This window comes from Heptranchias perlo, unplaced genomic scaffold (genome assembly GCF_035084215.1).
Source record: "Heptranchias perlo isolate sHepPer1 unplaced genomic scaffold, sHepPer1.hap1 HAP1_SCAFFOLD_52, whole genome shotgun sequence".
Classification (NCBI taxonomy): domain Eukaryota; kingdom Metazoa; phylum Chordata; class Chondrichthyes; order Hexanchiformes; family Hexanchidae; genus Heptranchias; species Heptranchias perlo.
This window is the reverse complement of record NW_027139537.1, coordinates 273,851-301,064: the sequence shown is the minus strand read 5'-3', so window position 1 is coordinate 301,064 and position 27,214 is coordinate 273,851. Positions and strand designations below refer to the sequence as shown.

At 43.8% G+C, this 27,214-nt stretch overlaps 7 non-coding genes across 7 annotated transcripts; 4 read left to right on the top strand and 3 right to left on the bottom strand.

Moving 5' to 3' along the window:
• Positions 1-393: 393 nt before the first annotated feature.
• Positions 394-466, top strand: trnav-uac (transfer RNA valine (anticodon UAC)). Its single transcript has one exon. It is a non-coding gene; the product is annotated as a tRNA-Val (tRNA).
• A 662-nt stretch (positions 467-1,128) lies between these two features.
• Positions 1,129-1,200, bottom strand: trnaw-cca (transfer RNA tryptophan (anticodon CCA)). The gene has a single exon. It is a non-coding gene; the product is annotated as a tRNA-Trp (tRNA).
• Positions 1,201-11,796: 10,596 nt separating this feature from the next.
• trnak-cuu (transfer RNA lysine (anticodon CUU)) lies at positions 11,797-11,869 on the top strand. The gene has a single exon. It is a non-coding gene; the product is annotated as a tRNA-Lys (tRNA).
• A 2,663-nt stretch (positions 11,870-14,532) lies between these two features.
• trnar-ccg (transfer RNA arginine (anticodon CCG)) lies at positions 14,533-14,605 on the top strand. The gene has a single exon. It is a non-coding gene; the product is annotated as a tRNA-Arg (tRNA).
• A 4,501-nt stretch (positions 14,606-19,106) lies between these two features.
• On the bottom strand, positions 19,107-19,179 carry trnav-uac (transfer RNA valine (anticodon UAC)). Its single transcript has one exon. It is a non-coding gene; the product is annotated as a tRNA-Val (tRNA).
• Positions 19,180-20,461: 1,282 nt separating this feature from the next.
• Positions 20,462-20,544, top strand: trnal-cag (transfer RNA leucine (anticodon CAG)). Its single transcript has one exon. It is a non-coding gene; the product is annotated as a tRNA-Leu (tRNA).
• A 4,655-nt stretch (positions 20,545-25,199) lies between these two features.
• trnap-cgg (transfer RNA proline (anticodon CGG)) lies at positions 25,200-25,287 on the bottom strand. Its single transcript is given in 2 exon segments — positions 25,200-25,235; positions 25,252-25,287. It is a non-coding gene; the product is annotated as a tRNA-Pro (tRNA).
• Between the last annotated feature and the right edge of the window lie 1,927 nt (positions 25,288-27,214).

Genomic DNA, 27,214 nt, shown 5'->3' with positions numbered 1-27,214 from the left:
AGTCTAACAGCAAAACAGCACGGTGAGATATTGTATTTGAGAAGGATGAGGAGGGATAGTTTATCATGGTTGGAGTCACATAGGGTATCAATTGTGACTTTGATAAGGACCATTTCATGCTGCGACAGGGGCGGAAACCGAAATGGAGAGATTCAGCCCGGGCGTGGCCCCATCGTGTGCGGTGAGACGGAGGGGTGCGGGTGGAAGCAGCATAAAAGTTTAAAACGGTACTCGCCCAACGTGGGGCTCAAACCCACTACCCTGAGAGTTTTTAAAGTTAAGGGGGAGCAGCCACTGTCTGTGTCTCCAGCTGCAATGGAAAGAACACATTCCAAGTCCGAGCAGAGAGAGCACACCATTCAGCTACCCATTGTGTTACATACTATGCCATCGGTTTCCGTAGTGTAGCGGTTATCACGTTCGCTTTACACGCGAAAGGTCCCCAGTTCGATCCCGGGCGGAAGCATTATGTTGGAACTTGGTCTCCACAAACAGACAGATCGATTTTCTTCTCCTGCCAAAAAGGGAGACAGTGGCTGTTGCCGTATTCTTTGTCACCTGCATATTTTACTTCATTAAACAGATAATTTTGAGTGAGAGAAAACTGATCCACAGTGACGCTCTTTTCAAGTTTTATTCCCTTCTCATCTGGAAGGATATATTGGCTTTGGAAATAGTGGCTTTTGAAAGGAGTTAGTCGGGTGGGATGGACAAACCTTTTCCAATGGTGGGGGACAAGGGAATACGAACCAACCATCCACCAAGTTCTCCCGAATTCTCCGGTGCAATGGGAAACCGGCCAACAAAATCCCTTTCATTGACCGTGGAGGTTCAGACAATTTTCTGATAACAAAGCGCTCAATCTATTTCTCTTGTCTATTTCCCGATGTTTCCGGATACTGTCTGCATCTCTGCCCTGTGTTTATCTCACTATGTGTCCACCTGCAGGGTGGTTTTTGAACGAAGATGTGTGTTTGTCTTCTGTTATTTGCATTAAATAAATGAGGTCATCAGGTGCTTCCCTCCCGGCCAGAGGCAGACTTCGGAGCAGGATTCTGTTCATTGTGAAGACGCAAAGAAAACTTGAATTGCAGAATTGTTCAAACCGGCTCTCAGGGAAAAAAACTGCGACCCCGACGTGATTTGAACACGCAACCTTCTGATCTGGAGTCAGACGCGCTACCGTTGCGCCAAGAGGCCTGGATGCTACACTGCGTGTTTGTTTCTATCAATGTTTGTCAAGCACCGCTTTAGAGCTCCGAGATTGGTGGAATGGGTTGCCTTTCAAATCCCCGCCCACTCCCACCGGATGTCAGGCAGCATCAGAAGTCGCCGTCACCTGTCAGCGGCAGCATGGCGCTCGCTTCCATCGCCTGCTGTCAGCGGACTGCAGCAAATCCAATTCCATTCATCCTGCACCCAGAATTATCACATCACAGGAAATGGATGTGGGAAACTGCTCAAGGTACATAACAGGAGGGGATCTTCTGAAAAACATTTAGACTTTCCGTGTTTAGACTTCGATTAGAACTGCAAAAAAGAACGTGTGAAAATATAAACTATGGGTGTGATGTTTATACATGTAGGAAACTGCTCAAAATACATAACAGGATGGGAATCTTCTGAAAAACACTTGGACTTTCGATGTTTGGACTTTGGTGAGAACTGCAAAAATGAACGTGTGAAAATATAAATTATGGGTGTGATGCTTCTATTTAAAGTGAATGTTTGTTTGCGGATTTCTCCCGTTACTGTCGCAACTATGGGTTGTTAATCCATCAACAATAACTTCCGCTTGAAATTAGCCCGATTGGTTACAAAATAGCAATTTTAATAGACTGATTACAACAGAGTTGCACGACAGGTGTCTTCAACATTACATTCAACAGTATTATTATTATAATACAACTGTCTACAGATTACATTCATGACAAGCAATCAACACAACCTGGACTGTCTGCGAATCCAGGTAGATCAGACCTGAACTTTGCGGACTGCCTGTGGAAATGGACTTCTGACTATCCCCTATTGAGAGCTCTAACATTTGAGAAGGGAGCATGCCCTATCTTTATACGATTCGGCTGCATTGTTCTGTACGTAAGCACCGCTGATCTTAACTCATGGTCGTAAACCATCCCACTTTGCTGACTCTCAGAAACCACCAAGGGTTGTTTATTGTCTTAGTTTTTTTTAGACTTTCTCCGTCATCAGATTTTGGATGATTATACTAGGTTAGCACAACCTGGAGTTCAGGTGTCCAGGCACTCAAGTTTCTCTGGACATCAACATTTCATAGTTTCTCACCATTTCAAAAATATTCAGTTCTCTGTTCTTCCTACCAAAGTGAATAACCTTACATTTCCCCACATTATACTCCATCTGCCACATTCTTGCCCACACGCTTAACCTGTCTGTATCCCTTTGTAGACTCTTTGTGTCCTCTTCACAGCTTACTTTCCCACCTAGATTTGTATCTTCAACAAACTTGGAAACATTACACTCGATCCCTTCATCAAGTCATTACAAGTCGTCTATAGGCATATAAATAGCAAACTGGTATTGAGAGGAGGGGTAAGAACGATTAGGGACCAAAAAGGAGATCAACACATGAAGGCATAGGGCATGGCTGAGGTTCTAAATGAGTATTTAGCATCTGTCTTTACCGAGGTAGAAAATGCTGCCTAATCACAGTAAATCACAGTAAATGGGGAGGTAGTTGAGATACTGGATGGGGTGAAAATTGATAAAGAGGAGATCGTAGAAAGGCTGGCTGTGCTTAAAGTAGATAAGTCACCTGGTCCGAATGGGATGCATGCTAGGTTGCTGAGGGAAGTAAGGGTGTAAATTGCAGAGGTCCTGGCCATAATCTTTCAATCCTCCTTAGATACAGGGTTTGCTGCCACAGAACTGGAGAATTGCAGATGTCACAGCCTTGTTCAAAAAAGGGTGTAAGGATAAACCCAACAACGAGAGGCCAGTCAGTTTTACCACGATGGTGGGAAGGTTTTAGAAATGATAATCTGGGACAAAATTAATAGTCATTTGGACAGGAAAGCCACTTTGGATTTATTAAAGGCAAATCGTGATTGAGTTTCGTGATGAATTGACAGAGAGGGCTGATGAGGGCAATGTGGTTGATGTTGTGTGAATGGCCTTTCAAAAGACGGTTGATAAAGTGCCACAAAATAGACTTGTCAAAATGGGCGATAGTGGTTGCTTCCTTATTCTTTAAAAGCGCTTTCTTTTATTTCACTCAACAGATAACTTTGAATGAGCGAAAACTGATCCACAGTAAGGCTTATTTCAAGTTTATACCCTTTTAATCTGAAAGGATATATTGGCCTTGGAAGGATGGCAGCAAAAATTCACCAGATTGTTATCAGGGTGCAATAAGTTAAATTATGAGAAGATGTTGTATAAATTAGGTTTAAAATCACATAAGTCACACTGCAAAACGTTTTCATTTTTGATACATACATTAATGACCTGGACATGAGTATACAGGGTATAATTTGAAAGATTGCAGATGACACGTATCTCGGGAATGTAGTAAACAATGTGGTGGATCGTATCAGACTTCAGGAGGACATAGACAGCCTGGTGAAATGGACTTTAATAATAGAGGCATAGAGTACAAAAGCAGCACAGTTATGCTCAACGTTTATAAAACACTGGTTAGACTGCAGCTGGAGCATTGTATTCAATTCTGAGCACCGCACTTTAGGAAAGATGTCAAGGCCTTGTAGAGGGTGCAGAGGAGATTTACTAGAATGGTAACAGGGATGAGGCACTTTAGTTATGTGGTGAGACTGGAGAATCTGGGATTATCCCCTGAAAGCGCAGAAGATTAAGGGGAGATTTGAAAGAGTTGTTCAAAATAATGAAAGGTTTTGACAGAGCAAATAAGGAGAAACTGTTTTCAGTTGCAGAAGGGTCGGTAACCAGAGGACACAGATTTAAGGTAATTGGCAAAAGAGCCTGTGGCGACATGGGAGAACATAATTTACACAGCGAGTTGTTATGATCTGGAATGCGCTGCCTGAAAGACCGGTGGAAGCAGATTCAATAGTAATTTTCAAAACGGGATTGGATAAATACTTGAAAAGGAAAACAATTTGCAGGGCTTACGAGGAAAAAGCTTATGGTGGTGAGACATCTTGGATAGCTCTTTCAAAGAACTAGCACAGGCACGATGGGCCGAATGATCTCCTTCTGTGTTGTAACATATTAAGTTTTGCTGGACGGAGAAGCAACGCATTCCAAATCAGAACAGAGACAGGAGACTAAGTCAGTTCCCCATTGTTTTTAATGAGATAGCAGCGCTTTCCGTAGTGTCGTGGTTATCGCGTTTGCTTCACATGCGAAAAGCTCCCGAGTGTAAACATTGTTTTGAAACTTGCTCTCCATAAACATCCACGGAGGAGATTTTTTCTCGTGCCAAAAAGGGCGACAGTGGCTGCTCCCTTATTCTTGAAAAGCTGCATCTTTTAATTCACGAAACAGATAACTTTGAGTGAGAGAAAACTGATCCTCAGTGACGCTCATTTCAAGTTTTATTCCCTTTTACTCTAAAAGGGTACATTGGCCTTGATAGGAGCGCAGCTCAGATTCACCAGAATGTTAGCAGAGCACGAAGGGTTAAATTATGAGGAGCGGTTACATACTTGTATCCCCTGGAATATAGAAGGCTTTTTATGATTTTGAAAGGTAGATAGACAAACCCTTTCCGCTGGTGAGGGAGTCTAAGACAATATCACAATATGACAATAGCTGTTTTACGAGTGAAAACGGTCCGACGCATCACTGTGAGTGTAAGAGACGAGCCTCTTGGTGCTGCGTCCTGTGCAGTGAATGTCAAAACTTTTAAAAGGTGAAGAAAGTGTTTGGGGTTCAGATACACAAATCTCTAATGGGAATGAGATTTTGTCAGAGGTTTCAGCCTTCCCCACTTCTCTTGCCCTTTGCGAGACACCTGTTCCGGTTTAAATTCACAAACTGGATGAGTTGGTGATCACGGTACAGCAGACTCAGCGGTCCCGGGTGAGAGAGAGAAATCAGCCCGGGCGCGGCCACAATGTGCGCGGTGACACTGCACGGGAGGTCGGGGGTGGAGTCAGAGCTGGGGTTCGCCCCTGAAAGCAACATAAAAAGTTTAAAAGCGAATTCGCCCAACGGGGAGCTCGAATCCACGATTCTGAGATTAAGAGTGTTATGTTCCACTCTTGTGTCCACCTGCAGGTTGATTTTGAACGAATACGAGTGTTTGTCTTCTGTTGGTAACATTAAATAAAAGAGCGCATCAGACACTTCCCTCCCCGACACTGGGGAACCAGTGAAAACGCAACTAAAGCATGAATTGCGGAATTATACAGACTCTTATCAGCGCCAAAAGTAGCTTTAGTATATATACACCCCAATAAATAAATAAATAATACAGGTATATGTAAATACATTTGCAACGAAAAGAGTCACAAAACCAGAAATATTATTTGAACCTCATACAAACACTCCCAGATATATTCAGAAACCTGACATGTGTTTTCTGGTGGTGTCGTGGTTAGGATTCGGCATTCTCACTGTTATAGCCTTGGTTCGATTCCTGATCAGAGGACTTGCTGTTACAAAAAACAAGTGCCAATTTTGGAGAATCACAGCAAATGTTCAACACAGAAGGAGGCCATTCGGCCCATTATGTCCGCGCCGGCCGAAAATGCGCCACTCAGCCGAATCCTACTTTCCAGCGCTCGGTCCGGAGCCTTTTTGGTTACGCCAATTCAGGTGCATATCCAAGTATTATTTAAATGTAACGAGGGATTCTACCTCCAGCACCCTTTCAGGCAGTCAGTTCCAGACTCCTGCCACCCTCTGGGTAAAAATAATTCTCCTCAGCTCTCCTGCACCCGATCACCAACTCACCTAGTTTGTAAATTGTAACTGGAGCAAGTGCCTCGTCAGAGAGCAAGAGATGCAGGTGAGGCAGCAACCTCTGACAAAATCTCAGGCTCATCAGAGAGGTTTGTGTATCTGAACCCCAAACAACCTACTGCTCCTTTTAAAGTTTTGACCATTGCACACGAGGCGGCACTGACAGAATCGTCTCTTGCACTGACAGTCAAGCAAGCGGAGGGTTCACTCGCGAAAGCAGCGTGAAAGTTTAAAACAGAATTCGCACAACGTGGGGCTCGAACCCACGAATCTGAGATTAAAAGTCTCATCGTTTACCGACTGAACTGGCCGGGTCGAGCTGAAAAAGCTTAATTTGGTTTGTTATTGCAGCGAGGCAGCTGCTGGCTCCCCGCGAGGGGCTGAGTTCAGAATCGGAGAAGGACACAGCTCAGAAGCTGGCCATTCGGGCCAGCGCGCCCGTGCCTTGTCCGACAAACCATGCACCAGATTCTCCTGAATTCCAAGGTGTGGACCGAAAGCGAACAACAAATTACCTTACATTCGACCGTGGAGGTACAGTCAATTCTCTGAGAAACCGGTTTGTCTATTTCCCGGTGTTTGCCTGTCTCTCTGGCTGTGTTCATTTCTGTGCGTGTGGAGCTGCAGGCTGATTTTGAATTAATAAGTGTGTTTGTGTGTGTTTCTTGCAATAAATAAATGAGGGAATCAGACGCTTCTCTCCCTGACACTGGGGAAGTAGTGAGGCAGAATTCAGAGCAGGGTTCTGTTTATTGTGAAAAAGGGAATGCAATAAGAATTCCGGAATTATTCAGACTCCGACCAACGTTAAGAACAAGCGTGACCCCGATGTGATTTGAACACGCAACCTTGAATCAGACGCGCCGCTATTGCGCCTGGAGGTCGAATGGCAGGGACCTTGATGTTGATCTTGATGAAAGCTTCTCATGCACCGTTGAATTTATTTCAGATTACCAAATCCCCGCCCACTCCCACCGGGTCTCAGGCAGCCTCAGGAGCTGCCTTCACCTGTCCGCGGCAGCATGACTGCAGCAAATCCAATTACACACACCCGGCACCCAGAATCATCACATCACAGGAAAGGTACTGCTCAAAATGCATAACAGGACGGGCAGCATCTGAAAAAACGCTGAGACTTTCGGTGTGTGGACTTTGTTCAGGACTGCTAACAGGACGGTGTGAAAATTTAAACAATGGATGTCATGCTTCTTTATTAAGTGAGTGTTTATGTTATGTGTGCCATTTATACATTTATTTTGATTATTTTTACAATATGATATATCTTGTTATAAATATATATGATTGCATCCGTGACACTTATAAATACATTTGGGTGTAACTGTGTGGTGGTTATCATTATATCTCTGTGTATCTGTATTATGTATTTGTGTGTAATAAAAAATAAGACATAGAGAAATAAACATCCAGAAAATACATTGACATCATATACACCCCAATAAATGAATAAATAATACAGATACATGTAAATACATTTGTAAGCAGCAGTCATGAAAGGCATTTACTTCCAATGGCTCAGGGATGAACCGGTGGGCGTCAAAACATGCCGTGGATGGAGACCGGGTTGGTAATTGCGGGAAGAGCAAATCAACTGGGCCGAAAAATCAACTGCAGCTCAAGCAACAAATAAAATAGGAGTCAAAATAACCGATATTAGAAGTGGGGTTCGAACCCACGCCTCCAAAGGAAACTACGACCTGAACGCAGTGCCTTAGTCCGCTCAGCCATCCTGACTGATAAAAAAATATCCGGAATCGTTGACTTTATTAATAGAGGCATAGAGTACTCATGCAAGGAACGTCTGCTGAACCTTCATAAATCACTGGTTCGGCCCCAGCTGGCCACCACACAATTCTGCCCACCACACTTTAGGAAGGATGTCAAGGCCTTGGAGAAGGTGCAGAGGTGATTTACGAGAATGGTGCCAGGAATGAGGGACTTCAGTGAGGTGGAGAGACTGGAGAAGCTGGGGTTGTTCTCCTGAGAGCAGAGACGGTTGAGGGGAGATTTAACAGAGGTGTTCAAAATCATGAACGGTTTTGATAGAATAAATCAGGAGAAACTATTTCCAGTGCCAGAAAGGATGCTAACCAGAGGACACAGATTTAAGGTTATTGGCAACATAGGTGAGATGAGGAGAATGTTTTTAGGCAGCGAGTTGCCATGATCTGGAATGCACTGCCTGAAAGGGCGGTGGAAACAGATTCAATAATAACATTCAAAGGGGAGCTGGATCAACAATTGAAGGGGAAAGTATTGCAGTGCTATGGGGACAGGGAAGGGGAGCGGGTCCAATTGAATCGCTCTTTCAAATATTTGGCACAGGCACGATGGGCCGAATGACCTCCTTCTGTGATGTTTCCATGCTGAGATTCGATGTTATGGAGGATTTTCTGATGCAGTGGATATTCGGGGCAGAGGACCAAGTGGGGATTGAGCTCGACGGCAAGTGTATACAGTTCGTTCAAAGGACTGAAGCCGATGGTTTCATTCTTCCCGTCGTTTAGCAGCAGGAAATTACTCGGCCATGCAGGCGACATTTTTTGTCTTCAATCATGGGATGTGGGTGTCAATGGCAAGGTCAGCATTTATTGCCCATCCCGAATTGCTCTTGAGAAGGTGCTGGTGAGCCGTCTTCGTGAACTGCGCCTTTCATTGACTGTGTCATTGACATTTTCTGGATAGAGAGAAACTATTTCCGCTGGTTGGGGATTCTCGGACGAGGGGCCAGACCTTTCAGGAGTGAGATTAGAAAACACTTCTGTACACAAAGGCTATGTTCCCATGTTCCTATGTTCCTATGATATTATTAATATAGAATTCCGACAGGCATTTGATAAGATTCCACACAAGAGACTGTTCGCAAAAATGAAAGCGCATGAAACTTGAGTCAAATTATTGACATGGGGAGAGAATTGGTTCGCAGATAGGAGACAGAGAGTAGGGATAATGGGTACATACTCCAATTGGCAGGATGCGACTAGTGGTGTCCCCCAGGGATCTGTAACTGGGGTCTCAGCTTGTCACCATATTTATCAATGACTTTGATGAAGGAACAGAGAGTCGTATACCCAAGTTTGCTGATGACACTAAGTTAGGTGGTGCAGTAAGTAGTGTGGAATGCAAGTTGAAAGTTACAAAGGGACATTGATAGATTAAGTGAGTGGGCAAAACTATGGCAGATGGAGTTCAATGTGGGGTAATCCACTTTGTACCTATGCTCTGGGTATTTTCCAAATGGTAAGAAGCTCGGAACTGTGGAGAAGCAGAGAGAATTAACGGTTCATTTACATAAATCAGTAAAAGCTAACGGACGGGTCCAAAAATAATTTAAAAGACTAACGGAGTGTTAACCTTTATCTCAGGGGGCTGGAATATAAAGAAGTGGAATGTATGTTGCAGTTATATAAAGCTCTGGTTAGCCTGCGTCTGGAGTAACTGCGTTCAGTTTTGGACACTGCACCTCAGGAAGGATAGATTGACCTTTGAGGGGGTGCAGAGCAGATTCACCAGAATATTACCGGGGCTAAAAAGGTTAAATTATGACGACAGGCTGCGTATTCCCTCGAGTATAGAAGATTGAGGGGCGGTCTGAGCGAGATGTTTAACATGTTTAAATGATTCGATAGAATCGAGAGAGAGAGAGAATCAATTTCCTCTGGGGAATCAAGAACGAGGGGGACATAAGCTTAAAATTAGAACCATGCAACTCAGGTTCGAAATCAGGAAGCACTTTTTTACACAAAGGGCAATAGAAATCTGGAGCTCTGTCCCCCAAAAGGCTGTGGATGCTGGGGGGCAATTGAAGCTTTCAAGACTGAGATCGATAGAGTTTTGTTGGCTGAGGGTATCGAGGGATCGGGAGCAAAGGAGGGTAAATAGATTTGAGGTGCAGATCATCAATGATCGAATTGAAGGGCGGAACAGGTTCAAGGGGCTCAATGGCCTCCTCTTGTTCCCAATGGAAATGTTGAGAATATGCTTTGTTGAGGCTGTCACGTCTGGGTCAACCCCTGTCCAAACAAGGCAGGTCACATTTGGGAGTTTAATAACTTTGAAATGAACATTTTTCTTTTGTGACTTGTGCAACTTCGATCAATTGAATAGTTATGAAAGAGAATCAATGCAGTCATTCTAACTTCTGGCTATTAATCAGAACAGAGGTTTCCGTAGTATAGCGGTTATCACCTTGTCCTGATATGCAGAAAGTCCCCGTTTCGATCATGGGCGGGAGCATTATGTTGGGGCAGGTTTTTTTTCCTCTGTGAAAACTATGGAGAAAACAGACACTTGGGGAAATGTAACATGGGGAAATGTAACATAGGAACAGGAGTATGTCATTCAGCCCCTCGAGCACACTCCGCCATTTGATAAGATCATGGCTGATCTGTGATCCAACTGCATATACCTGCCTTTGGCCCATATCCCTTAATACCTTCGGCTGGCAAAAAGCTATCTATCTCAGATTTAATTTTTGGACTGTGCCCCCTCGTCCTAGAATTCGCAACCAGCGGAAATAGTTTGTGCAAATCCAGAAAATGTCAATAACACAGTCAATGAAAGGTGCAGTTCACGAAGGAGGCTCCCCAGCAACTTCTCAAGAGCTATTTGGGATGGGCAATAAATGCTGACCTTGCCATTGACACCCACATCCCATGAATGAAGACAAAAAAGTCGCCTGCATGGCCGAGTAATTTCCTGCTGCTAAACGACGGGAAGAATGAAACCATCGGCTTCAGTCTTCTATGTCTTATTTGTCATTGCACACAAATACATAACACAGATACACAGAGATATAATGATAACCACCACACAGTTACACCCAAATGTATTTATAAATGTCACAGATGCAATCATACATATTTATGACAAGATATATCATATTTTAAAAATAATCAAAATAAATTTTTCAATGGCACACAGAACATAAACACTCACTTTATAAAGAAGCATGACATCCATTTATACAAATCCATAGTTTACATTTTAACACCGTCTTCTGAGCAGTCTTGAACAAATTCCACACACCGAAAGTCTCCGCGTTTTTTCAGATGCTGCCCGTCCTCTTCTGCATTTTGAGCAGTTCCTTTCCTGTGATGTGATGATTCTGGGTGCCGGGTGTGTGCCATTGTGTTTGCTGCAGACAAGCTGCCGCGGACAGGTGAAGGCTGCTTCTGAGGCTGCCTGACACCCGGTGGGAGTGGGCGGGGATTTGGGAATCTGAAATAAATGAAACAGTAAATGAGAAACGTTCATTAAGGTAAAACCCAACTCTCTACTATCTCACTTCGTGGCGCAATGGTAGCGCGTACTGACTCCAGATGAGATAGCTCAGTGTTTAAATCACGTCTGGGTCGCACTTGTACTTCGCGCTGGTAAGAGACTGAATAATACATATTGAGATCCCTTTTTCACAATAAACAGAACCCTGCTCTGAATTCTGCCTCACTAGTTCCCCAGTGTCAGGGAGAGAAGCGTCTGATTCCCTCATTTATTTATTGCAAGAAACATACACAAACGCACTTATTAATTCAAAATCAGCCTGCAGCTCCACACGCACAGAGATAAACACAGCCAGAGAGACAGGCAAACACCGGGAAATAGACAAACCGGTTTCTCAGAGAATTGCCTGTACCTCCACGGTCGAATGTAAGGGCTTTTGTTGTTCGCTTTCGTTCCACACCTTGGAATTCAGGAGAATCTGGTACATGGTTTGTAGGACAAGGCACGGGCGCGATGGCCCGAATGGCCTGCTTCTGAGCTGTCTACTTCTCCGATTCGAAACTCAGCCCCTCGGGGGGAGCCAGCAGCTGCCTCACTGCAATAACAGACCAAATGGAGAGATTTTAGTGGGCCCGGCTAGCTCAGTCGGTGGAGCATAAGACTCTTAATCTTGTGGTCGTCGGTTCGAGCTCCACGTTGGGCAAATTCTGTTTTAAACTTTGACGCTGCTTTTGCAAGTGAACCCTCTGCTTGCTTGACTGTCAGTGCAAGAGACGATTCTGTCAGTGCCGCCTCGTGCGCAATGATCAAAACTATAAAAGGAGCAGAAGGTTATTCGGGGTTCAGAGACACAAACCTCTGTGATGAGCCTGAGATTTAGTCAGAGGTTGCTGCCTCCCCTACATCTCTTGCCCTCTGACGAGGGACTTGCTCCGGTTTCAATTTACAAACTGGGTGAATTGTTGATCGGGTGTAGGAGAGCTGGTTTGTGATCTGAGCAGGAAACTCAGCGGCCCCGGGTGAGACAGAGAAAAAAAATCAGTCCAGGCCGGGCCCCAATCTGCGGATGTGGAATAAAACACGGGAGGAGGGTATGGTGTGAGGTCCCTGTCAAACCAACTGCCCGAACAAAGCTGGCCACAGTCACAGAATCAGAATGGCTATTTCCTGACGGGGGTGGGCGTGGCCGGTTCATGTGGAACAGGATCCGGACGAGAATGATCTGATTCATAATGTTAGGGGAGGGAAATTAGGGAGCTCCTTCGGAACGTTCATTACTTGAAAATGAAGACTTTCTCCGGTGTAACTTGTGTGGTTTTTGATGAATGAAATATTTGTAAAAAGGCATCCTTGGAGAAGGATTGAGAGCTTTTAGGACTAGAGGGGAAATGAGGATATTTTGTTTCACACAGAGGGTTGTTCCGATCTGGTAGCCACTCCCTGAAAGGGCGGTGGAAGCAGCTTTCATAGGAACTTTCAAAAGGCAATTGGACAGGTACTTGAAGAGGACTGATTTGCAAGGTTATGGGGAAAAGGCTGTTTTTTTTGGACTAAATTGGACAGCTCTTTCAAAGAGTAGGCAGGGCAACACGGCCGAATGGCCTCCTTCTGTGCTGTAATATTCTATGATTCAATTCCATGATTTAAGTGTGGGACAGGAGAGATGTTGTTTAAAGAGAGGTAAAACTGTCCCAATCAGAGCAGACAGAGGTGACTGGTCGGTTCCCCTCTGCCCAGTATAAGTCACCAGCGGTTTTTTGTGGTGTAGTGGTTACCAGTTCGTTTGACACGCGAACGGCCCTGCTTTCGATCCTGGGCGGACAATTTATGTTGCAATTGCTGTTTACATTCTATATTAATGACATGGATGAGGGGACCGAGTGTAATGTATCCAAGTTTGCTGACGATACAAAGGTAGGTGGGAAAGTAAGCCGTGAGGAGGACGCAAAGGGAGGTGGACAGGTTAATTGATTGGGTAAGAAGGTGGCAGTAGGAGTATAAGGTGGGAAAATGTGAAATTGTCCACTTTGGTAGGAAGAATAGAAAAGCAGAATAGTTTTTATAAGGTGAGAGTCCAATAAATGTTGATATTCAGAGGGAGTTGGGTGTACTTGTAAACAAATCACAGAAAGTTAACATGAAGGTACAGTAAGCTATTAGGAAGAAAAATGGTATGTTGGCCTTTTTGCAAGGAGGTTGGAGTATAAGAGTAAGGAAGTCTTGCTGCAATTAAATAGGGCTTTGGTGAGAACACACCTGGAGTACTTTGATGTAGTCTACTTGGATTTTAGCAAGGCTTTTGACAAGGTCCCAATTGGCAGACTGGTCAAAAAAGATGTGATTGCTCTAGAGAGGGTACAGAGGAGATTTACGAGGAGGTTGCCAGGGCTGGAGAATGTTGGCTGTGAGGAAAGCATGGATCGGCTGGGGTTGTTTTATTTCGAACAGTGGAGGCTGAGGGGTGATTTAATTGAGGTGTACAAAATTATGAAGGGCCGAGATAGAATGGATGCGAAGGACGTATTTACCTTAGCAGGGAGATCAATAACCAGGGGGCATAGATTTAAAGTGATTGTTCGAAGGATTAGAGGGGAGATGAGGAGAATCCTTTTTCTGGGGTCTGGAACTCACTGCCTGAAAGGGTGGGAGAGGCAGAATCCCTCGTTACATTTAAAAAATACTTGAATATGAACCTGAAGTGGCATAACCGACAAGGTGACGGACCGAGTGCTGGAAAGTGGGATGAGGCTGGGTGGCTCATTTTCGGCCGGCGCGGACGCGATGGGCCGAATGGTCTCCTTTTGTGCCGTCAATTTGCTATGATTTGGCAAAAGGTTTTTTTTAAGAGCAAATTCCCTGACCAAGCATTGAACACGGGCCGTGGCTGTGAAAGCACCGAATCCGAACCACTGGACCACCAGAGAAGGTGCGAATAGTTTCGAAATATATCTGAGAGTGTTTGTATTAGGTACAAATAATATTTATGGTTTCGTGACTCTGTTGGTTGCAAATGTATTACACGGATCTGTAGTATTTATTTATTGGGGTGTATATATTGTAAATCTACTTTTGGCGCTGATAAGAGTCTGTATAATTCCGCAATTGATGATTCATTTGCGTTTTCTCAAAAACAAGTCTGTCTCACTGGTTCCCCCGTGTCAGGGAGGGAAGTGTCTGATGCGCTATTTTGTTTAATGTTACAAACAGAAGACAAACACTCGTATTCGCTCAAAATCAACCTGAAGGTGGACACACACACAGAGATAAACACAGCCAATGATATAGTCGTTATGTTGGGATTGCTGCACATGGACACCCAGGGCCGAGTTTACTGCAATGACAGACAAGAGTGATCGAGTGCTTTAGGCCCGGCTAGCTCAGTCGGTAGAGCATGAGACTCCGAATCTCCGGGTCGTGGGTTCAAACCCCACGTTGGATGATTTCTCTTTCAAACTGTTTCTGTTGCTTTCAGGGGTGAATCCCAGCTCTGACTCTCTCCTGCAGTATGTCTGCGCCACGGCTGATTTCTCTCCATCTCACCCGGGACCGCTGAGTCTACTGTACTGTGATCACCAACTCACCCAGTTTGGAAATTGAAACCGAAATAGGTGCCTCGCAAAAGGCAAGAGCAGCAGGGAAGGCGGCAACCTCTGACAAAATCTCATTCCCATTGGAGGTTTATGTTTCTGCACCTTTTAAAAGTTTTGACATTCACTGTGCAGGACGCGGCACCGAGAGACTCGTCTCTCATATTCACAGTGATGCGTCGGGCCGTTTTCACTCGGAAAGCAGCTATTGTGATATTGCCTGAGGCTCCCTCCCCAGCGGAAAGGGTTTGTCCATCTCCCTTCCAAAATCCGAAAAATCCTTCGATATTCCAGGGAATACAAGTATGCAACCGCTCCTCATAATTTAACCCTTCGAGCCCTGCTAACATTCTGGTAAATCTGGGCTGCGCTCCTTCCAAGGCCAATATACCCTTTTAGAGTAAAAGGGAATAAAACTTGAAATGAGCGTCACTGCGGATCAGTTTTCTCTCACTCAAAGTTATCTGTTTAGTGAAGTAAAAGATGCAGCATTTCAAGAATAAGGGAGCAGCCACTGTCGCCCTTTTTGGCAGGAGAAAAAACTCCTCGCTGGATGTTTATGGAGAGCAAGTTTCAACATAATGTTTACGCTCGGGAACTTTTCGCGTGCAAAGCAAACCCGATCACCGCTACACTACGGAACCCGCTGCTATCTCATTAAAAACAATGGGGAACTGACTTAGTCTCCTGTCTCTGTTCTGATTTGGAATGTGTTGCTTCTTCGCCCAGCAACACTTAATATGTTGCAACATAGAAGGCGATCATTCGGCCCATCGTGCCTGTGCTAGCTCTCTGAAAGAGCGATCCAAGTAGTCTAACCACCCATAAGCTCTTTCCTCATAAGCCCTGATTTTTTTTTCTTTTCAAGTATTTATCCAATCACCTTTTGAAAGTTACTATTGAATCTGCTTCCACCGGCCTTTCAGGCAGCGCATTCCAGATCATAACAACTCGCTGTGTAAATTATATTCCCTCATGTCGCCTCAGGCTCTTTTACCAATTACCTTAAATCTGTGTCCTCTGGTTACCGACTCTTCTGCCACTGAAAACAGTTTCTCCTTATTTGCTCTATCAAAACCTTTCATTATTTTGAACACCTCTTTCAAATCTCCCCTTAACCTTCTCTGCTCTAAGGGGTCAATCCCAGCTTCTCCATTCTCGTCTCATAACTGAAGTCCCTCATCCCTGTTACCATTCTAGTAAATCTCCTCTGCACCCTCTCCAAGGCATTGACACCTTTCCTAAAGTGCGGTGCACAGAATTGAACACAATCCTCCAGCTGCAGCCCAACCAATGTTTTATGAACGGTTAGCATAACTTTGTTGCTTTTGTACTCTATGCCTCTATTAATAAAGTCCATTTCACCAGGCTGTCGATGTCCTCCTGAAGTCTGATACTATCCACCACATTGTTTACTACATTCCCGATATTCGTGTCATCTGCAATCTTTCAAATTATACCCTGTATACTCAAGCCCAGGTCATTAATGTATGTATCAAAAATGAAAACTTTTTGCAGTGTGACTTGTGTGATTTTAAACCTAATTTATACCACATCTTCTCATAACTTAACTCCTTAACCCTGGTAACAATCTGGTGAATCTGTGCTGCACTCCTTCCAAGGCCAATATATCCTTTCAGATTAAAAGGGTATAAACTTAAAATAAGCGTCACTGTGGATCAGTTTTCGCTCACTCAAAGTTATCTGTTGAGTGAAAGAAAAGAAAGCGCTTTTAAAGAATAAGGAAGCAGCCACTATCGCCCCTTTTGACAAGTCTATTTTGTGGCACTTTATCAAATGCCTTTTGAAAGGACATTTACACAACATCAACCACATTGCCCTCATCAGCCCTCTCTGTTAACTCACCACAAAACTCAATCACGATTTGCCTTTAACAAATCCAAAGTGGCTTTCCTGTCCAAATGACTATTAATTTTGTCCCAGATTATAATTTCTAAAAGCTTCCCACCACCGTGGTTAAACTGACTGGCCTCTCGTTGTTGGGTTTATCCTTACAACCTTTTTTGAACAAGGGTGTAACATCTGCAATTCTCCAGTTCTCTGGCACCAAACCCTGTATCTAAGGAGGATTGAAAGATTATGGCCAGGACCTCGGCAATTTACACCCTTACTTCCCTCAGCAACCGAGGACGCATCCCATTCGGACCAGATGACTTATCTACTTTAAGTACAGCCAGCCTTTCTAGTATCTCCTCTTTATCAATTTTCACCCCATCCAGTATCTCAACTACCTCCCATTTTACTGTGATTTACTGTGATTTAGGCAGCATTTTCTACCTCGGTAAAGACAGATGCAAAATACTCATTTAGAACCTCAGCCATGCCCTATGCCTTCATGTGTAGATCTCCCTTTTGGTCCCTAATCGTTCTTACCCCTCCTCTCACTACCAGTTTACTATTTATATGCCTATAGACGACTTGTAATGACTTGATGAAGGGATCGAGTGTATTGTATCCAAGTTTGTTGAAGATACAAATCTAGGTGGGAAAGTAAGCTGTGAAGAGGACACAAAGAGTCTACAAAGGGATACAGACAGGTTAAGCGTGTGGGCAAGAATGTGGCAGATGGATTATAATGTGGGGAAATGTGAGGTTATTCACTTTGGTAGGAAGAACAGAGAACTGAATATTTTTGAAATGGTGAGAAACTATAAAATGTTGATGTCCAGAGAAACTTGGGTGTCCTGGACACCTGAACTCCAGGTTGTGTTAATCTAGTATATGCATCCAAAACCTGATGACGGAGAAAGTCTAAAAAAAACTAAGACAATAAACAACCCTTGGTGGTTTCTGTGAGTCAGCAAAGTGGGATGGTTTACGACCATGAGTTAAGATCAGTAGTGCTTACGTACAGAACAATGCAGCCGAATCGTATAAAGATAGGGCATGCTCCCTTCTCAAATGTTAGAGCTCTCAATAGGGGACAGTCGGAAGTCCATTGCCACAGGCAGTCCGCAAATGTCAGGTCTGATATACCTGGATTCGCAGACAGGTCAGGTTGTGTTGATTGCTTGTCATTAATGTAATCTGTAGACAGTTGTATTATAATAATAATAATACTGTTGAATGTAATGTTGAAGATACCTGTAGTGCAACTCTGCTGTAATCAGTCTATTAAAATTGCTATTTTGTAACCAATTGGGCTAAAATCAAGCGGACGTTATTGTTGATGGATTAACAACCCATATTTGCGACAGTAACGGGAGAAATCCGAAAATAAACATTCACTTTATATACAAGCATCACACCCATAATTTATTTTTTCACACCTTCTTTTTTGCAGTTCTCACCAAAGTCCAAACATCGAAAGTCCACGTGTTTTTCAGAAGTTTCCCGTCCTGTTATGTATCTTGAGCAGTTTCCCACATCCATTTCCTGTGATGTGATAATTCTGGGTGCAGGATGAATGTAATTGTATTTGCTGCAGTCCGGTGACAGCAGGCGATGGAAGCGAGCGCCATGCTACCGCTGACAGGTGAAGGATACTTCTGATGCTGCCTGACATCCGGTGGGAGTGGGCGGGGATTTGAAAGCCAACCCATTCCACCAATCTGGGAGCTCGAAAGCGGTGCTTGACAAACATTGATAGAAACAAACACCCATTGAAATACCCAGGCATCGTGACGCAACGCCAGATCAGAAGGTTGCGGGTTCAAATCACGTGGGGATCACAGTTTTTTCCCTGAGAGCCGGTTTGAACAATTCTGCAATTCAAGCTTTCTTTGCGTCTTCACAATTAACAGAACCCTGCTCTAAAGTCTGCCTCTGGCCGGGAGGGAAGCACCTGATGACCTCATTTATTTAATGCAAATAACAGAAGACAAACACACATCTTCGTTCAAAAACCACCCTTCAGGTGGACACATAGTGAGATAAACACAGGGCAGAGATGCAGACAGTATCCGGAAACATAGGGAAATAGACAAGAGAAATAGATTGAGCGCTTTGTTATCAGAAAATTGTCTGAACCTCCACGGTCAATGAAAGGGCTTTTGTTGGCCGGTTTCCCATTGAACCGGAGAATTTGAGAGAACTTGGTGAATGGTTGGTTCGTATTCCCTTGTCCCCCACCATTGGAAAAGGTTTGTCGATCCCACCCGACTAACTCCTTTCAAAAGCCACTCTGTCGAAAGCCAACATATCCTTCCAGATGAGAAGGGAATAAAACTTGAAAAGAGCGTCACTGTGGATCAGTTTTCTAACACTCAACATTATCTGTTTAATGAAGTAAAATATGCAGGTGACAAAGAACACGGCAACAGCCACTGTCTCCCTTTTTGGCAGGAGAAGAAAATCGATCTGTCTGTTTGTGGAGACCAAGTTCCAACATAATGTTTCCGCCCGGGATCGAACTGGGGACCTTTCGCGTGTAAAGCGAACGTGATAACCGCTACACTACGGAAACCGATGGCATGGTATGTAACACAATGGGTTGCTGAATGGTGTGCTCTCTCTGCTCGTACTTGGAATGTGTTCTTTCCATTGCAGCTGGAGACACAGACAGTGGCTGCTCCCCCTTATCTTTAAAAACTCTCAGGGTAGTGGGTTTGAGCCCCACGTTGGGCGAGTACCATTTTAAACTTTTATGCTGCTTCCACCCGCCCCCCTCCGTCTCACCGCACACGATGGGGCCACGCCCGGGCTGAATCTCTCCAATTAGGTTTCCGCCCCTGTCGCAGCAAGAAATGGTCCTGATCAAAGTCACAAATGATGCCCGATGTTACTACCACCATGATAAACTATCCCTCCTCATCCTTCTCAAATACAATATCTCACCGTGCTGTTATGCTGTTAGACTAGTTTCATCTCTCTGCTCTTATTTGGAATGTGTTGCTTTTTCGTCTGACAACACTGAGTATCATTGTATTATGTTCGTCCGCCAGAGGAGATCATTCGGCCCCTCGTGCCTGTGCCCGGTCAAACACACGTATTCGTTCAAAATTCGTTCAGAGATGGATTGAGTGCTTTGTTATCAGAAAAATGCCTGAACCCCCACAGTCCACAGCTTTCCTCCTCGCTATCAACCACACGGCCCACTTTTATGTCAACCGCAAATTTCTCAATCATGCCCCCTACGCTAAAGTCCAAATCGTTAATGTATACCACAAAAAGCAAAGGACCAAGTACCGAGCCCTGCGACAGCCCACTGGAAACAGCCTTCCAGCCGCAAAAACACCCGTTGACCATTACCCTTTGCTTTCTACCACTCAGCTAATTTTGGATCCAATAAGCCACATTCCCTTGGATCCCATGGGCCTTTACTTTTTCGACCAATCTGCCATGTGGGAATTTTTCAAAAGCCTTGCTACAATCCATGTAGACTACATCAATTGCGCTACCCTCATCGATCCTCCTTGTCATCTCCTCGAAAAATTCAATCAGGTGAGTTGGACACGACCTCCCCTCAACAAATCCATGCTGACTGCCCTTGATTGGTCCGTGCCTTTCGAAGTGACAGTTGATCCTGTCCCTCATTTGAAATGGAGTCTTTCTCCTGCTTCCTGCAATAACAGATAAGGCGGTTATTAGTACGCAGGCCTAGCTAGCTCAGTTGGTGGAACATGAGACTATTAATCTCCGGATCGTGGGTTCGAGCCCCACATTAGGGGAGGACCATTTTTAAGTTTCATGCTGCTATCACTGGCCAACAGTGCAGAAATAATGCAGAATAAAACACGGTATCGGTAGTCAGAATGGCCGAGCGGTCTAAGGCGCTGCGTTCAGGTCGCCGTCTCTTCTGGAGGCGTGGGTTCGAATCCCACTTCTGACATTGCTGATTTTTACCAAGACGTGGAAATATTTTATTTGTGGATTGGGCTGCAGCTGATTTTTCTGCCAAGTTTATTTGCTCCTCCCACAAAAGCAACTGGCTTTGTCATGCATATGTGACTTGAGAAGTTTTGAATGGTAAAATGTTTGACATAATAATGACCGGGACAAAGAAATAGAACAGCAGTGTGAAACATTTAAAACGATGATCGATAGAGTCCAGGAGAAATATATCCCACGACAAAGCAAGAAAAAACTAGCCAGAAATGATACAACAGGGATGAATAAAGAAATAAGGACAAAATTGAAACTGAAGAAAAAGGCACACACGAGACAATAAAGGAGAGAGGGGAATGTGAAAAGACTGGGAAAGAAGTCTAAAGAACTATTGGAAAGGACAAAAAGGAATTAAAAAAAGGGAAGTATTCTGGACACATCAACAGCCAAAGAAAATTTAGGATTGGAATAGGGCCACGAAGGGATACACATGACAAACTCACAGGCAATGACAGCGAAATGGCCGAAATATTAAATAAGCACTTTGCTTCACTATTTACCAGGGAGACTAATATTGTGGGCATGACAGGAGAAGAAGAGATCAAAAAAATATAAAGACATTTAAGATCGAAAGGGGGGAGATAATTGATAAACTAATCAAAGCTAGAGAGGAAGTTTCCTGTTAGGAGCCGAACCACAGTTTCATACCGCTCAGCCACGCTAATTTCCGTATTACTGTTCAGGAGCTCAGTTCACAGGGACACGATTACTGCGCTCCATTAAGAGAGGCTTAGTGACAGGTGGAAATTGACCTATTAATAGGATCATAGAATAAGACAGCGCCATTCGGATGCCATTCGGCCCATCGTGCCTGTGCCAGCTCTCTGAAAGTGCTGTCCAGTTAGTCCCACTCGCCTGCTGTTTCCCCATAGACCAGAAAAAGTTTCCATCCAAGCTTTTATCCAATTCCCTTTTGAAAACTGTGAGTTAAGAAAAACAATATTGAAAGGGGTGCTGGGGCCTCTGCAGCGTCGATGTAGAGTGTGTGATGATTGAAGTTATCAAGATGGTTGCTTTACACATGGTATGTTGTGCAATCATCCTGAAATATCTTCAATATGCAATACAAATTGAATTGCAAACCTGGCGGACAAACACTGGAAAACAAGTCACGAGTGAACGCAAATCATCTGGGACCCGTTTTCAGCCTCACCGCACTTTAAATAAAGTGAAATAACTTTGCATTGAAAAGATTTGGAACTTGCATCTGTGCCTTTATCTGTTCCATTTCTTAAAGTTGCTGGCGTCTGATGATGAACACGCCTCTGCTCCCTCCATTGAACAAGAAAGGAGGTGTTTGACGTTGACGGGACCTGTTGGTTCTGAGCTCATTCTTTACATTGAGTGGGTTCGCGTCCTTCAACTTTAGCCCAGAGTTGAACTTCGCAGCAAACAAGTTCGACACCGTCTCACCGCGGACGCTGACTGCCATGTTTATTGTAAACAATTTTACAACACCAAGTTATAGTCCAGCAAATTTATTTTAAATTCACAAGCTTTCGGAGGCTTCCTCCTTCCTCAGGTGAACGTTTGTTGGGAATGATAAACGTTTCCAACAAACGTTCACCTGAGGAAGGAGGAAGCCTCCGAAAGCTTGTGAATTTAAAATAAAATTGCTGGACGATAACTTGGTGTTGTAAAATTGTTTACAATTGTCAACCCCAGTCCATCACCGGCATTTCCACATCATGCCATGTTTATTGTTATTTCTTTCAGACCTAAATAAATAGTGACCGTGATTTTAAATTTGCACTCAGTGATTTTTAGGTAGTCTCCTTTCAGTGTTTCAAAGGCGACCCCTAATTTATGATAGTCCGGCCATTTCACCAGCCGTGTTGAAAACAAAACATGTCTCTGCTTTTCGCGTCTTTTTTCGAAAGGCAAAAAATATATTTCCCGTGACCTCTGAAGGATGGACAAGTACAGTTCAGAAAGCAGAAGCAAGTTCACCGAGCTTAAATCGTCTGACCACGTTCAAGGCGATATACACAGATATATATATATATATATATATGTACAAGTCGTTGCTGTCTGTTTCTGTGGTTGTCTTTTTTCTGTGTGTGTCCATCTGCAGGTCGATTTTGAATCAATACCAGTATTCGTGTCAGTTTGTTGCATGAAATAAATGAGGGTATCAGGCGCTCCCCTCCCTGCCACTGGGTCGGGACTGAGTCAGGGTTTAGACCAAACTTCTGTTTTGTTTTGTGTGAAAAAGCAATTAAAACCTTCATTCGGGAATTATCCAGTCTCATGTGAGCGGTGAAAGAAACAGTGACCCCGATGTGAGGTGAACACGCAGACTTTTGATCTGGAGTCAGACCTTTGCGCCACGCACTCTGAAGACAGGATCCTGGATGTTATTATATTTTTTGAATGTTTCTCAAACACCGTCTCATATATTGGTTAAATAGATAGGGCTTATCAAATCTCCGCCAGATCCCACCGGGTGTGAGACAGTTTTGGAAGCAGCCTTCACCCCCAATATCACGCTGGCATTCATCGCCTGCTCCCAGCGGACTGCATGAACAGGGCTGGGAGATGTGGACTTTGTTCACATCATTCAGCAATGTGAATCGTTAAATATTTAATCATTTTTAATGGGGACAAGGTTTCAGAATGCTACCGGCCGGTTTCGAACCGGGGACCTTTCACCTGTTCGGCAAACGGGATAACCACTACACTACGGAAAACTGATGCTTCAACCTCTGTGATATGGATATAACCCCTCAGCCAAACTAATTTCCGTATTACTGTCCAGGAGCTCATTTCACAGGGATACATTTACTGCACTGTATTTCGGAAGGCTGCAGAGAAGGATCGGTGGCGATGGTCAGGCAGGGAATCCCAGAGCATCGCGCCCACACAAACATTTCACTGTTTTTTTCATGTACCTGTTATCCGACCGCAGTTTAAACTATTGCGAATGGCATGCTCAGATGATATTGTTCATTGAGTGTTTTCTTGCTCGAAACATCAGCCTTTACGGTTAACAGCCGAACGCGCTAACCGATTGCGCCACAGAGACCAACCGGTGCGGTTTCTTGCAAGATACACGAAAGCAGCGTGTCACCTGGCCAAAGTTTCATGTTGCAGCCACAGAAATGTAGTTGTCCATTATCAGTGTTACTTTTCCAGAAATAAAGGAAGGAACATTGTTTGTGGAAACATGGAAACGGTCTGATCTCGCTCACAGCATCGATATCACCGCCAACCAGCTCTCCTGCAACCGGCGCGCTAATCGCTGCTTTGTCTGTTACTTATTAGCACTGCGGGAGAGCATTCGTCACACGGATTGCAGCGGTTCAAGAAGGCGGCTCACCACCACCTTCTCCAGGGTAATTAGGGATGGGCAATAAATACCGGCCTCGCCAGCGACACCCACATCCCATTAACGAATAAAAAAAATATTAATTTCAGATTCTGCATCAGTTTGAGGTGCTGTATTGGATTAAGCTGTTGTATTTGTTTGAGGTACTTTATTGCTTTGAGATACGGTATTAGATTGAGATGCTGTATTAGTTTGAGGTATTAATTTATGTTTCAGGTTCTGTATCGGTTTGAGGTACTGTATTAGTTTAAGGTGTTGTATTTGATTGAGGTACTGTATTAGTTTGAGGTTCTTTATTAGTTTGAGATGATGTATTAGCTTGAGGTATTATATTAGTTTCAGATTCTCTATCCGTTTCAGGTATTGTATTAGCTTGAGGTACCGTATTAGTTTGAGGTACTCTTTTAATTTGAGAAGCTCTATCAGTTTGAAGTGTTATATTAGTTTGGGGTATCTGTATTGTAAGGAAAGAATTAGTCTTTATATTGAATTAATATTAACCTTTACCATTTGCCTCTTAAGTAAGGAAGTATAAATCTCTGTTGGGAGAACGAAACTACAATCATCAGACAGATTTGCTTCATTTTATATGCATGCATATGTTTAATATAGAGACGAGTAGATTCTGAAGTCCAGAAACTCTTGGATCGGAGCTGATATCATATTACTCATAAGTTTAATTATCCTTTTGATATAAACAATTCTCTGACAATCATAACAAGGCCTTTAAATCATTCAGAGCTGGTGTGTATGTGTGTCAGACAGCATTGTGTGCTATTCGTCTTACCAGCTTCACAGGGAAGCAGGAGAGGTGTGAGATATGTATGATAGCTACGTATCATTCCAAGCTGACGAAGCGGGAAAGGGCTGCACTGGTGAGAGACAAACACCATTCTGCTCTCTGGTCAATGGGCAAGGCCATATGTTTTAACTAACAAGTTCCAAAGTTATAGTTATAATTAATGCCTAAAGCAGAACACCTGGCTGTGCGGAAGGAGCCTGCTTGCACCACAAGGCTGCATCTAGTGGAGGAGTGTAGTTCGGTGATGAGGGAAGTGATACTCTGATGACATCGAAAATTCTGGAAACCCTCAGCAGGTCAGGCAGAATCTGTGGAGAGAGTAACAGAGTTAATGTTTCAGGTCAATGACCTTTCATCAGAACCACGTTGGGCAGTTGTGTTTGGGAATAGGATGAAACATTGGAATTGTTTCACTCATGTGGGTTGATTTGGGTACTTTTCTGTCTTTGGAAGTTGAAGAGTAAAATAAGGGCTCGTCCGGGATTTGAACCCGGGACCTCTCACATATTTGGACAGACAACCCCGAAGCGAGAATCATACCCCTAGACCAACGAGCCCGTTGACAAAACCGAACGCATTAAAGAGCCAGCCGTCGTAAAACCCTTTTTGTTGGCTATCCTTGATAAGCAATTATGAGGACAGGTTGCAAAGACCAGACTTGCATTCCCTTGAGTGCAGAATATTAAGGGGTGATCTAATTGAGGTGTTTGGATTATTAAAGGATTTGACAGGGCAGATAGAGACTATTTCCTCTGGTGGGGAGAGTCCAGAACAAGGGGTCATAACCTTAAAATTAGAGCTGGGCCGTTCAGGGTTGATGTCAGGAAGCACTTCTTCACACAAAGGGGAGTGGAATTCTGGAACTCTCTCCCTCAAAAAGCAGTTGAGGCTGGGGGTCAATTGAAAATTTAAAAACTGAGATTGATAGATTTTGGGGCTAATTCGGGAGTTTAATGACTGACATTTTTTCCCTGTGAATTGGAGAGTTTCGATCGATGAAATATTCGTGAAAAGAGTCAGTGCAAAGAGAGTCAACAGTACATGTTTTCCCGAGACACTTCCTTCAGAGCTAAGAACGAAAAGTTTCTCATTTCCATAGTGCAGCGGTTATCATGTTCACCAGTTACACGCAGAAAGTCCCCGATTTAACCTCGGAGGGAAGCATGTTGTTGGGACGTGCTCCCCATAAACCTTCAGGGTCGAGTTTGTTCATGCATGAAAGGGGCTACAAACCTTTTTTAATTTAACAACGGCTACACCAGATTCCTGGTATAATAAGCACTAAACACTTTTAAGCAGACTCCTAAAATACAGTATGTAAAACGGGAAGGGATAAAAGTTCATGACATACAAAACACAAAGATTTATTGACGTTTTAATTGTCACTTGGCAAACAAGTTAGCATTTACTTCAGTGTGCAACAGAACGTATTAATGGCGATTAAAAAAACATTAAATGTCTCACAGACTTGAATTATTTTTGTGCAATGAACTATTCCCAACCACAAGGGAACACTGCATCAAACATATATATTTAAGTATATAATAAGTATATATAATATATATATATATATATATATATATAATCTATGCCATCAGTAGACCTCGTGGTGAAACGGTAGCGCGTCTGACTCTGAAGGCTGCGTATTTAAATCATGTCGAAATCACTACTTCTTATACCATTCATATCAGCCTGGATAATTTCGGAATCACTGCTTTTTAATAATAAACGAAACTTTGCTCACTAGTTCATTGTTCATTGCTCCCTGTCATTGATAATTGAAATGAAATATTAATCTGGCTAAGCCGGAGAACAAAATATTCAAAAAGCGAAACAAATACTGAGCAAAATTATTTGCAATGTTTGGGGGGAAGTGCAGCTGAAAAGCAGAAGATCTGAATGGAATGATCAATGATTGAGCGGAATACATTGCTCGACTTGTTACTCGATTGCCTTCTTGCACAGCACCTCACAAACCCGTGACCTCAACCACCTAGAAGGACAAAGGCAGCAAGGACATGGGAATAACACCACCCTGCACGTTCCCCTCCAAGTCACACACCATCCCGACTTGGAAATATATCGGCCGTTCCTTCATCGCCGTTGGATCCTGGAACTCCCTACCGAACAACACTGAGGGAGAACCTTCACCACACGGACTGCAGCGGTTCAAGAAGACGGCTCACCACCACCTTCTCAAGGGCAATTAGGTTTGGGCAATAAATTCTGGCCTTGCCAGCGACACCCACATCCCATGAACGAATAAAAAAAATCTCTGTGCTCCTCCAATTCTGGCCTCTTGCGCATCCCCGATTTAAATCGCTCCACCATTGGCGGCTGTGCCTTCAGCAACCTAAGCTCTGGAAATGCCTCCTTAAACCTCTCCGCCTCTCTCTCCTTTAACACATACCTTAAAACCTACCTCTTCGACTAAGCTTTTGGTCACCTGTCCCAATATCTCCTTATGTGGCTTCGTGTCAAATT